Consider the following 13,252-nt stretch of genomic DNA (forward strand, 5'->3'; position numbering starts at 1 on the left):
ATCTTTGCAGATTCAGCATATAGTATCTGTGGAGTCTGGTAAGAAACCTCCCTATCTGTTTGCAAGTGGAAAAACAGTCCCCCTGCCTGTCCAAGCCAAATTGCTCATGGCCGTCAGAAGGTTTGATCTCTATTATTGGTCATGTAAATCAAAGTTTGTAAAAATTTCTTTCTGGGCCATCAGAATCAAAGTATGTTACACTGGCATTAATAAAGTTATTGTTAAATAAAGATATTAACAAATATATTTTTAAGCAGTGTTCGAAAAAATAAAGCTAGGACTCCAAGCGAAAGAAGCATTTCATATTCTTCTCTATTTTTTTAACGCAGGGTGGTTCACCACTGAGTCACATCCCTAGTCCTTTTTAATATTTTATTTAGAGACAGGGTCTCACTAAGTTGCTTAGGGCCTCACTCAGTTGTTCAGGCTGGCTTTTAACTATTGATTCTCCTGCCTCAGTCTTTGGAGTCACTGGGGCTATGGGCACGCACTACCTGAAGCTCTTAATATTCTTTACTTTCTCACAGGATTTTCTAAGGAGAAAAAGCCCAGTAATCCATGAAATGGAATGAACAGAAGTGCTTTTACCTGCACCATGCATGGAGTTTCTTCTATCATTATTTTATTGTAGATCTCAAATATTTTCCCTTTTCTAAAAGCTGGAATGGAATGATTACTTTCAATTTGAATAAAGGAAAAAAATATAGGAGAAGAGGGAAGGCTGGCTATGTTCTGGATTGGACTGAATCCCTTCACAACCACAAACTGGAGGAAGAGCTATGCTCTCCTCATGTGTGTGCTCTGAAACACGAAAGAGCACCAGAGCTAGAACCTATTTTCTCCACAGACACACCCTTACTGATGTCACTGTACTTTGTTTTGCAAGTATGGACTAAAGAGAAAATCCTTTGGTTCTGCAAACAGGGTCCTCCTTATTCAGATCTCTTGGGTCTCTTTGTATTTTTGTCAATTATATCAAAACAAAACTACTCTGTAGCAATGATGAAGCTCTGAGAGACCCTCATACTTGTAAGAAGGAACAGACTAGAAATTATGGAATTCTGTTTGTGGTAACTGGCATAAGCTACAGGGTGGCCAACTCAGAAAGCTGTCATCTAGATAATTCTTTTTGTCTTGTGAACTGAATTCTCCCATTCCCATTTTAATCCACCCTAAATCATCCCTGATCACTGAACGTTTTGGTGACATGTATAATGTCACCAAAATGCACTGAGTTTATATCTCCGTAACTTTCTCAACCTTTCCCTCTTTTTTATTCTTACTCATATTGACTTTTTATGTTCTCATCATTTTTCACCTGAAATATTTCAAATGCTTCATAAATGTTCTCTCTACATCGTATCTTGTGCTTATATAATCCATTCTTCATACAGTCTTGCCAGATTGATCTTTCTGAGATATAAGTTGAATCAATCACTCCTCTTCTTAAAAATTTGAATGGCTCCACAATATAATATATAATCTAAACTCCATTTCATGGCCCACACATCTCTTACATTGTAAACCATGTTCTTCAAAGTCACCTTTTATTATTCCCTTTGGTCTTCTTACTACTTTCTGTTAACCAAATATATTATGTGATATCTCAGAGTTTTGCTGTTTCCTTACTTTGGACATTTTTGTCTTCAACTCTGTTCTAGTTTATCTGCAAGTCTGTGCTCATCATTTTTGATAGAACTCAAATATACTCTCAGTGAAGTATGGAAGACCCCCCACTGTTATCAGTTTTATCCTCTGTGCCACCATGGAGGCATGTTATTAAATACTATAATCATCTTAACTGGATTCAAATCTTGTAATCTGCTCTGATTGAACCTTCTCCTTAATTTGGGTGTTCAATTAAGAAATATGCTCACATGCTAGTAAACAAAATGCAGAGCCTTTAGGGTTTTCCTGTCAAAGGAGAGTCTCCTGGGGGCATCTCCAAGGATCTCTGAGGTTTACTTTAACTTGCTTCAGTTAACACAGAAAACATAATGTTGCTTACCACAGCAGGGAGCGTTCTGCTCCTAGTTAGCACTGTGGCCTGGACATTAACCTGCTTTCTCCCAATTCCAGTGCATATTTCTAATGCTTTTTAGCTAATTTGTTTCTTGGAGTTATTTGTTCTGTGATATTCTATAGTCAGCCTTTTTTTGTTAGGAGGTACTGGGGATTCAACTCAATGGCACTCAACACCCAGCTATATTTTGTATTTTATTTAGAGACAGGGTCTCACTGAGTTGCTTAGGGTCATGCTTTTGCTGAGGCTGGCTTTGAACTTGCAATCCTCCTGCCTCAGGCTCCCAAGCTGCTGGGACTGCAGGCATGCACCACTGCACCAAGTTTTATAGTCAGTCTTGAAACATCTAAATCAGTTCCCAAAGAGCTCGTATCACTGTGTAGGATTTTTTGTCTTTGGCTTGTTTCTGAGTTCCAACCTGCCTTGGTGTGTGAGACAGAATCTTATCACACACTAAGAGGTGCTTTTAGTTATTTTGACCAAGCAGACTTCTCCACTGTATATTTAGGTCTTTTTCTGCACACTCCACTTCTTATCAGGAAGATCCCTTTTCTCCAGACACTACAAGTAGTAAATGTGCTCTATTTGAGATCCTGATGCTCTTGATACATCTCTTTTGCTCACATTCCATTGATCTAAAAGGTCATATGATCTCACATTACTACAAGGCAGCTACTAGGTTCTCTAATCTTGTTGTGTACTTAGGAGGAAGAGAAGCTATGTGCTTAGAAGGTAGAAAAGAACCAAATGTGAGCCCACCCTAGTGAATTCTCTAATAGACTGCTTTGAAAAAAGAAAATTTATTTTTCTAATTATATTTCTACAAGAAAAATACACTTTGAGCTCTAAACAGAGGACTCATTTGACCCTTTTCATTCAATCTTTTCAGGATAGAACACTGGGTGCATCTTTTTCCTAGTGCGATTCTTAAGTCTTTTAAAGGCAGACTTTCCTTGCACTTCTATTATGTATTTAGGAAAGTTTTCATGTACAATGAAGATGCTCAATTGTTATATAACTACATAAATCGATACATTCTGAATACATAAGTGCCTGACAAAATCTGTATGTGAGAAGAATTTCCAAAATGTTGCATTGATCATTTGCAATAACGTGAATGGAACTGGAGTTTATTGTGTTAAGTGAAATAAGTCACAGAAAGACACGTGCTGCATGATCTCACTCAGATATGGGATCTAAAAAAGTTGTTCTCATAGAAGTGGAGAGTAGAATGGTGGTTAGGAGAGTCTGGGGAGACTGGGAGGTTCAGGGAGAAATTAGAAGAGGTTGTTCAGTGTGTATAAAGTTATCATTAGAGAGAAGCAAGTATTTCTGGATTGCTATTGTACAGTAGGGTGACTATAGAAAACAAAAACAATGAGGATTTCAAAAAGACAGAAAATATTTTGAATGTCTCTACCATAAAGAAGTGATCAAGGCCAGGTGCAGTAGTGCATGCTTGTATCCCAGTGGCTCCAGAGACTGAAGTAGGAGGATGATGAGTTCGAAGCCAGCCTCAGCAACAGTAACATGCTAAGCAACTTAGAGAGACCCTGTCTCTAAATAAACTTCAAAATAGGGCTTAGGATGTGGCTCTGTGGTTGGGTGTCCCTTAGTTTAATCCTCTGCATCTCCCTCACAATAAAACAAAGATGAGATCAATGTTTGAGAAGATAGATGTGTTTAAACTGATTCAAACTTTACATAATAAATACATGCATTGAAACATTACATGGTACCTTGTAAATATATATGATTTTATGTTTTTATGTATCAGTTAAAAATGAATTAAGTAAATCAATAAAATAAAAGAGGAATACTTGGAAAGGTTGGGGGCCAAATAATGGTATTGTTTTTAAAAAAACAAATCTACTTAAAACCTGATTTTGAATGTTTAAAGCTTTTTCTCTCTCTATGCTTACGCCATGTTTTTAGAAGCTTTTCCCCATTTTTCTCCTCTTCTTTCCCCCCTTGAATCATGCTAAATTTAAGAGTTTTCTTTTTAAGATTAAAATAAGTCAAGCTGAGTGTAGTGGTGCAGGACTGTAATCCCAGTGTCTTGGGAAGCTGAGGCAGGAGGATCACATATTTAGGCTAGCCTGAACAACCAAGCAAGGTCTTATGCAACTTAGCAAGACCCTCTCTAAAACTAAAATATAGAGAGGATTGGGGATGTTGCTCAGTGGTTAAGCACTCCAATCTCTAATGTTAAAAAAATAAATAAACAAAAAGCACATAAGGTTTTAAAAGTGTCTGAATTATAAGAGACATAAAATCATCTAAATTATGCTCGTTCAATTTCCCCCAAGATTGTATAATAAAATGCTTTAGGAAAAGTGTATTCTATGTGTTATTTTATGAGGAAAGGTTTGGGTATGTGTAGTAAGAATTCTTTTTAGCAATATTGTTTGGTTAGCAAAAAAAAAGTCTTAATAAATACTATGTAGTATTTAACTTAGAGATTTCATGAGCTTTATCAATACAGCTATTCTACATGAAACTGCATGGTCTGATGTAGCTTTCATGACAGAAAAAAAAAAAGCTCAAATAAAAGCCAGCTCTATCTCTGTAGAGAATAATAATTCTCAGAACACACTTTTCAGTGTATTTTTTTTAAATGGTTCACAGTTTTATGTTTGGCTTATTCAATATTAGCAATGTTAGCATCACTATCAGAATAGTAGTTCTCACTAACAGGCTAGAAAATCTGAAATTCATCATAGAATTAATTTATTCTCTTGGTTTTTGACTCCGAAGTAGAAACATGAAATATTCAATTGTAACTGTGTGATCTTTTGTTTGCTGGAAGGCTGTGGTATCAGAGTTTTTTTCTTCATTTCTTTTGAATACTTGGAAATCCCATGGCATGCCAGGTAGTAGTCTGCAGTTCATTCACTCAAGAAACAGTCACCAAAAGCAATGATACTACAACTGAAATGTTTATTCTTTCTTGCTTAGAACATTTCTAGAATGACATCATAAATAAGATCAAAAAGTATGTTGTACCCCTCCTGTTTTTTATACATATGTAAATTAATGATATCTATTTTATAAATAAATTTGAGATGATTTGTGACTATGTGGTCTTAAGATATCATGTAAAAAGTATATTTTACATTTCAGAATAACATATTATCTATAATATGTTATTCTGAAAAAAATATTAACTCAGCATAATAAATTAATATTTTTTATCCCATGATTAATTTTCTAAATGGAGCATAATGACCTCCCATCCTGGCAAGAGATCTGAAAGGATATTGCTTGACCTGAAAGTCACTGACTGGAGAGTACAAGTTTTATTAAGATTTGTACCTAATTTATTATATGAACAAATAATACTCAGTGTATTTTTAATTAACTGGAATGGTATAGCATCAAGGTGTGATAGATAAATATTCCTTTTTCAATGCAAAATTATGTATATGTCATTTCAAAAAGAAAAGTAAGTTATTAAAGAAATGCTATGATAGTTTACGGTAATTTTTAAAACATTTCTGTTTATTTACTTAAGTATTTTAGTTAAGGCAAAATTTAAATGTGTCTAAGGATGACTTTAGTGTTTAGTTAAAATAAAATCCTACAATACAATACGTTGTGTTAGTAAATGACTATTTCCAGAAAGTCTTATTTATTTATTTAAATATATGTTGATTTATTTATCTATTGATATGCAGTCAAGGAATGGGAATGTAGCTTAGCAGTATAGCTCTTGCCTAGCATGTACCAGGCCCTGGTTTTAATCCCTGTTACAGAGAGTGGGAGAGAGAGAGGGAAAGAGAGAGACAGAGAGAGAGAGAGAAGACACTATAAAAAACGCTTGAAAGTTTATGATAGTTCTTTTCTATGAAATATTTCTGGTAAATTATGTTTTAAGTCATTTTTTAAAGTTAAAAGATGCATATAATAGAAGTCTTTTCCGAAGAAAAAAGAAATCTCGGTCGTTGTTGGCATTGGTAGAGATAAAAGCAATTTTATTGAGACTTCAATTTATTTTAACTAATTTTTATATTATTTTCAAACACAATTTCTTTTTTATGCTTGTTATAGCATTAATGTAACATTTAGGTAAAAGCATTTCACTTAGATAAAAGTTGAGTTTACAAAGGGGCACTTCTTCTAGAATATCTAATTTTAAATTTTTAAAAATTTTGCCCAGGGCCTGTACATGCTAATCAAGTCTTCCACCACTGAGCTATATCCCAGCCCTGATGATATCTAGTTCTTAAAATTAAAACTTGCCTTTGCTATTTATCTCTTCTTTTTTCCTGACTCTTCTCTTTGAATGTGGTCAGCTACTAGCCACTAAGGATATTTTGTATTTTATTAGACTTTACAGTTTATTATGTACTTTTACATGTATTATCTCTTTTCATCTTCATAGAAACCGTTGAAGAACTAGGAAAATGTTACTTTTCCAAGGGGCTCATTTCCTCCTGAGGGTGACAGGTGAAGCTGGGGCTTGAAACTGTGTCTAAAAATACAGATCCTAAGTCCTAGAATTTGAGATTTCAGAAAGATATTGCATTTCCCAGGCAACTTACCTCAGTAGTTCCTCAACTTACTGGAAATAAACTTGGGGGCTCAAATTTCTCTAGGAGTTTTGTATTTTAGTGAAACAAACAAAAATGAAGGTATTCTGAACTATTTTTATGCTAACTTTACCCAAGTATAGTTGCTTTTGTTTGTATAACTAGTAATAACTCCAATATCACAAATTAGTAATTTTCTAATGGCCCCAGACAAATTAAAGAAGTATATATAATGTATTGCCACTAAACAAAGGTCACATGGCATCAAAGTACATTGTATAAACAAGTTTTGCCACAATTCAAATGGAGAGTAACAGAGTGTTGAGGTATTTGCAAGCGCATGAAGTGTAAGTGATAAAACATAGAACTTGCGTTGCGGTGGCCAAAAATCATATTTACACTGTAAAAGGAGACATCATGTCAGAAAAAAGCGCCACCTATTATATTAAATCACCATGCATTTCAATTTTAAAAATGTTTTAATTTGTGGATTTATTTTGGTGTTAGTACTTAACACAAGCTTAAATATATTTATTCTCTTTCTTTGTCAACTTTACATTGCTGAGATAAAAATAGCTGAGAGTAAAAAAAAATTAAAGGAGAAAATATTTATTTTGACTCATTGTTTTTGAGAATTTAGTCCCCTGTCAGCTGGCTCTGTTGCTTCAAATATGGCAGAGAGGACCTGGAAAAGCAGAACTGCTTGCTTTATGGCAACTGACCTAGAAGCAGAAAAAAAAGTGAGAGACCTGTATGAAGATGTGAACAAGGGACCTACTTTTTCAACTAGGCCCTACCCCCTAAAGCTTCCACCAACTCTTTATAATGCCTCAATGGATTAATCCATAGATGAGGTCAAAGTCCTGATGATCCAATCAATTCCCAAAGCTCCACCTCTGAATATTACTGGACTAGGAACAAAGCCTCCAACACATGAGCCTTTGGGGGACATTCCATATTGGACCTATAAGATTCTCTCTCTCTCTCTCTCTCTCTCTCTCTATATATATATATATATATATATATATATATATATATATATATATATGGTTTTCCAGTTCATATATATAAAATCTATGCAACAAAGAGAATAAATATGGATTTATTCTTTCTCTCTTAATACATACTGGGAAAAGAGAGAGACTAAATTTATCAGTTAAGTTTATAAGAATTCAGTGATAATACCAAAATAAGCCTTGGCGTCAAAAAGAATAAACACTTTATTATGAAAGAGGAAACAGTTTCTCTTGTGAAAGTACATCAATGTCTATCAAATTCTATCAAATACACACACACGCACAAACACACACACACATTCCTGCTTCAAGTTGAGTGTTGTTTCTGAAACAAATTTCATCATTTATATAAATGAGAGGATATATATAAATAGACCCACACCTGTAATCCCAGTGACTAGGGAGGATGAGGCAGGAGGATCACAAGTTCAAGGTAAGTTTCAGCAACTTAGTGAAACCCTGTCTAAAAATTAAAATTAAAAGGGCTGGAGGTATAGTTTAGTGGTAGAGACCTCTGGACTCAATCTACAGATTTAAAATAAATAAATAAAAGAAGAATGAAAGGAAAAAGGAAGGAAGGAAGGAAGGAAGGAAGGAAGAAAGAAAGAAAAGGAAAATTAGATCATAGGATAAACTATTGACTGAAAAAGAATAATACTTTTTTTTCCAAAATTTCTAACTCCCAATTTGATGACTAATTCAATCATTATTTTCCTTCCTCAGTAACCTACTGATATCTTAAGACATCATATCTATGGGAACATCACTATCTTAGAAGCATCTAGTATCATGATTTTCAGAAGTCTCAGGTTAGATCAGACATATTTAACTGTGTTGCTTAGAAAAACCTCTTCTAAATTTTAAGATTCTCCTTTAGAAGAGCATAGAAGGGAATCTGTAATAGGAGTCCTGTGCCCTCTGTTTAATCACACACGTTTTACTACTACATGTGCTTTATATATGGGACTTACACCCAAGAACTCATTTGACTAAAATATTCTGAATTTATTGATATTTGCAAACTATTGCCTTAGGATATTACATTTTTGGAGACATTTTACATGAGACAAAAAATCCAATATCAATTTATTGGTGTCCAGCAAAAATCTTTGTGGCATACCTGATATATTGAAATGTTAATAGTCTTGGGTCTTTTGATGAATCACAGTGAACTAAAGGCTAAGACATAAGGAAATATTCAATTTGCATCTATGCACCAAGTTGTGGAATAAAAGATAACACCTTCTGGTGGTTTTCATATAACACATGTTTAGATTTGCTTTCTATATAATTAAATTAGAAAACCCTATATTTAAGGAATATTCAGATGACTTAAAAATAAAGAGAGAGCAATATGATAGGCTTAGAAAGCGATTCAATATTGTCTTATGACAACAGAGTGAAAATTAGAATACCACTATTATTGACCTCAGGGACCTCTATATTGTAGTCAAGGAAACAGTCATATAAAAATAGATTTTCAAATTTTCCTACTGATTTTTATAAAAGATTGTTCATTTTGTCTTACTACAATATTAATCCTCAATAAACATTAAACTGTTTATATAACCTTATGGGAAATTGAGAAATTAATTAATAAAAATTGACTTCATTCATCTAATTGATTTTTATTTAATTATTGAGAAACAAAGTATATTTAGAATGTATATATTGCCATTACATATAAATCCCTAGGCCATACTATATGTGTATATATTAATTTCACTACTTTATATATATTTTGAATAGTAATATATTATTAATCCAAAAAAGCAACGGAATAAACTAAATTAAAATTAACTATCAGATTTTTTTTATACTGGAAATTTAACGATTGGGCATTCAACGATTAAGTCACATCCCCATTCCTATTTTGCATTTTATTTAGACACAGGAGGTTCTCACTTAGTTGCTCAGTACCTCTTTAAGTTGCTGAGGCTGGCTTTGAACTATGCACCAAGTTGTGGGATAAAAGATAACACCTTCTGGTTATCCTGTCTCAGCCTCCTGAGCCTCTGGGATTACAAGCATGCGCCACTGCGCCTGACAACTATTAGATATTTTAAAGAAAGATTAATGAGTTATAGGACACCACTTGATCAATTTAGTTTTTTTTTTTAACTTGGCTGCTACTTTTCACATTTTTCTATAGGAAATTACTAAGACACAATACGAATGAGCAGCTTATTGGTAATCACAATTATTTACTGAAAAATCCAGTTTAGATGAACTGCAGGTGGTAGTGGCATTTATTATTTTGGCATAAATTTTATTGGAATTTAATTATGACTCAAAATCTAGTGGCATCTAGATTATTTACTCCATGTGTTTAATTTTTATATAGATTGCATTAGCTGTGTCAAATGAGGATGCATACTCTGGTTCTAAGTACATCTACTACTTACCACTTATCACTTTATTAGAATGTAAAAAAAATAAGGCTAGACACATATCTCTGTTTAAAATATACTGTCAATAATGATGTCAAATTTTAATACAATTTGTCATTTGATCAATTTTACATAGTTTGTGAATTCACAGATTGAATAAAGTCTATTTAAAATATCAAAAATGTATATCAAATACAAAGAAATATTTTCCCTGTCATGTTATTGGAATTGTACATAAGTACTATACTAATGATGTTCTTTTTAATGAAATAATAATGGGAGTACTATCAGATTAAAGATACATGAACACTTTGCTTCAGGTACAAGTGGCTTGTGGAAGTAACAAGGTCACAAAGTCACTCTAATGCTTCACATAATTTATGAATCTTTTTCAAGGAGCTTTCTTCTAGTTCAGAGTGGGTTGTTGAACTGGCCCTCCAGTGCTGTTGGAATGCAAGTATGTTGTTGTCATTGTGTTTCCATTTGCACCACTATTTCCAACATGTAACTTTTAGATTTTTCATTGACACTAATGGTACCTGCTGATCTGGTAGACAATGGATAATGTTGGTGTCATTGTAGATTTTCCTCATTCCATTCACTCTTTTTGTCACTACTCTTTCTGGGTGCCAAGCTCTCCTCCATCTCCTGTATTAAGTCACTTGTTTGAGCAACACTGCATAGTGGTTAAGACAAGACAATATCAAATACACAGAGGATTAAATTTATACCGTCATTATTATTCAACCTCCAACAAATCACACAATCTCTCCCAATCTGAAATTTTGGAATGCTACTATCTCACAAAATATTTAAAAGTTAAATGAATTAATGTACAATAATAACACAGCCTTATCTTGCAAATAGAATGTACTACACCAATGATGATTATGATTATTTTCATTAACGTTAAATTATACATTACCTTGGGATATCTATTGCCTTTTGCTCATTCAGTAAGAGAGTCCTCAAGTTGCTCTTCGTTACAGACCCTTTCTCTAACCCCCTTGGAAATAAATCCTAAAGGAATTGGTTCAATAAACAACGTGAGACAATAGTTTCTCTGCTCTAACTCTGACCATTATTTCAAGACTTTGATTCTCCCTGTACACTCACAGATATATTCCCTATCAGGGACAAACAGTGATATAAGAGCAGCATGTTAGGCTCAGAAGTATTTTTCTTTTTGTTTCTTCTTTGAGGCTCCTCAGGCTTCATGTGTAATTTGTGTATAATAATAAACTATACATGAATACATATATGAATTGTGTCCAGTTCCTATGCTGAGGCCATGGTCCCTAATAGGAATGCATTAGGAGAAGTGATGGGAGGGGAGGGGTGGGGAAGGGTGGATAGGAAGGGCAGCAGAATAAAATAGACACTAGTATTGCTGTACATATATACGTGACTGTATGACCAATGTGATTCTGCAACCTGTACGCTCAGAAAAATGAGAAATTATACCCCATTTGATTCAAATGTAAAAAAAGAGGGATAACTAAGGTTAAATAAGGTCATAAGGGTAGGGTCATAATCCTATAGAGCTAGTGCCCTTATAAGAAGATAAAGAGACCAGAGTTCTTTTTCTCTACCGTGTCAGGACACCACAGCAAGAAGCCAATACTCTATAAGCTAGACATAGGGGATACACTGGAATAGAATCAGCTAATACCTTACTCTTGAACATTTCAGCTTTTAGAACTGTGAAAAATAAATACCTGTTGTTTAACCAACCCAGTCCAGATGACTAAGACATTTGTTAAAGTCCTCACAGGATGGGTCTTGCATTGTTTTTCAAAAGTTTTTTCTAACAGATCCAAATTCTATACACACACACACACACACACACACACACACACACACACACATATACATACACACACACACACAGTGGGCTAAATAGTAGATTCAGGTCGCATACAATACTTCTCTCTTTATGGAATTATTTTCGTATTGACCCAAGAATGATAGGTAAAGTAGAGCTTATTCAACTTATAGGTTTTTCTACTTTCAAAGTCTCCCTCTCCAATATCTCTGTACTCCTGACTATGCTGAAGACTATTACTAGATTAAATTTTCTTAAATGATCACTTCCATTAGTCATTACATTATCGCTAGTGAATTCTTAAACATAGATTCTTGCCTGTGGCACTCAAGATCTTCCATGAAATGGCTTTTCCTAAATAGCTAGCAGTATTTATGATGTTCTCCCATATACAGCTCTTCATTAAAATTAAAATCAGTGGTCTTACCATCTCAATTCATATTTTAAATATTTGTTTATAATGTTGTTGTGAAGATCAAGTGAGTTATTAAACAGAATATTCATTAGGTGGTTCTGGAATACAGTGAGTAATTAGTTAATAGTTGTATTCATACTGATTTCCATACATGTATTTTTCCCTAATCACATACATTTCTTGACCATTTAATATGTAGTCAAATTTACTTTCAATTTTGATAATGTGAAAAAGTAGGTAACAGGTAATCTTGCCTGTTTATTTTATATATTAAGAAAACTGAACTGAAGAAAGACTATGTAACTTGTCCACAGTCACAGAAAGGAAAAGCAGAACAAAAATTTGAGACAAAGCTATGATTCCTTCTTCTATCTACATAGTCTTTGTGCCCTGTTACATATTCTGGAGTACTCCTGAATATTCTATCTTTTTTTTGGTACAAAACCACATTTTAAAATATCTTTTGTTGTAGATTAAAACATCTTTCATAATATCTCAACACAACATTTTCCCATTTTGCCTTTGATAGCATATGAACATAAATGCTATGCAGTCAGTCATCTATCTATCCATTCATATATCTATCTTCCTCTATCAATATCAGTCAATCATATTCTTACAGTATATCATTAAAGTTACCTCAGTTTGAATATAAACTCCTAGTGACATGGGATATTTTTTGTTTCCAAAGTTTTAAAAAACTCAAAAGATGCATACAACTATAGCCCTAACAACATTATTAATAATATCTCCAAATCAAAAGCAACCCAAAAGCCTATTAATAGTAGAATGAATGAATTATTTGTGGTACATCTGACTTTCAAACAGAAATGAACAAAGGAATGAGAATAAATGAATCAAAACTTTATATAAGAGCAAAATTAATTTTGCAAATATCATATATAAAGAAGCCTACTCTTAAGGAATATATCCCACTTGATTCCATTTATACTAATTATTTTATAAACGATTAAATCAACCTATTTTGAGAGTCAAGATGCTGTTTTTTGAGGGGAGGTAGAGTGAGTTTTTTGGGGATGGGACATATAGG

This window comes from Ictidomys tridecemlineatus, chromosome 8 (assembly GCF_052094955.1).
Source record: "Ictidomys tridecemlineatus isolate mIctTri1 chromosome 8, mIctTri1.hap1, whole genome shotgun sequence".
Classification (NCBI taxonomy): Eukaryota; Metazoa; Chordata; class Mammalia; order Rodentia; family Sciuridae; genus Ictidomys; species Ictidomys tridecemlineatus.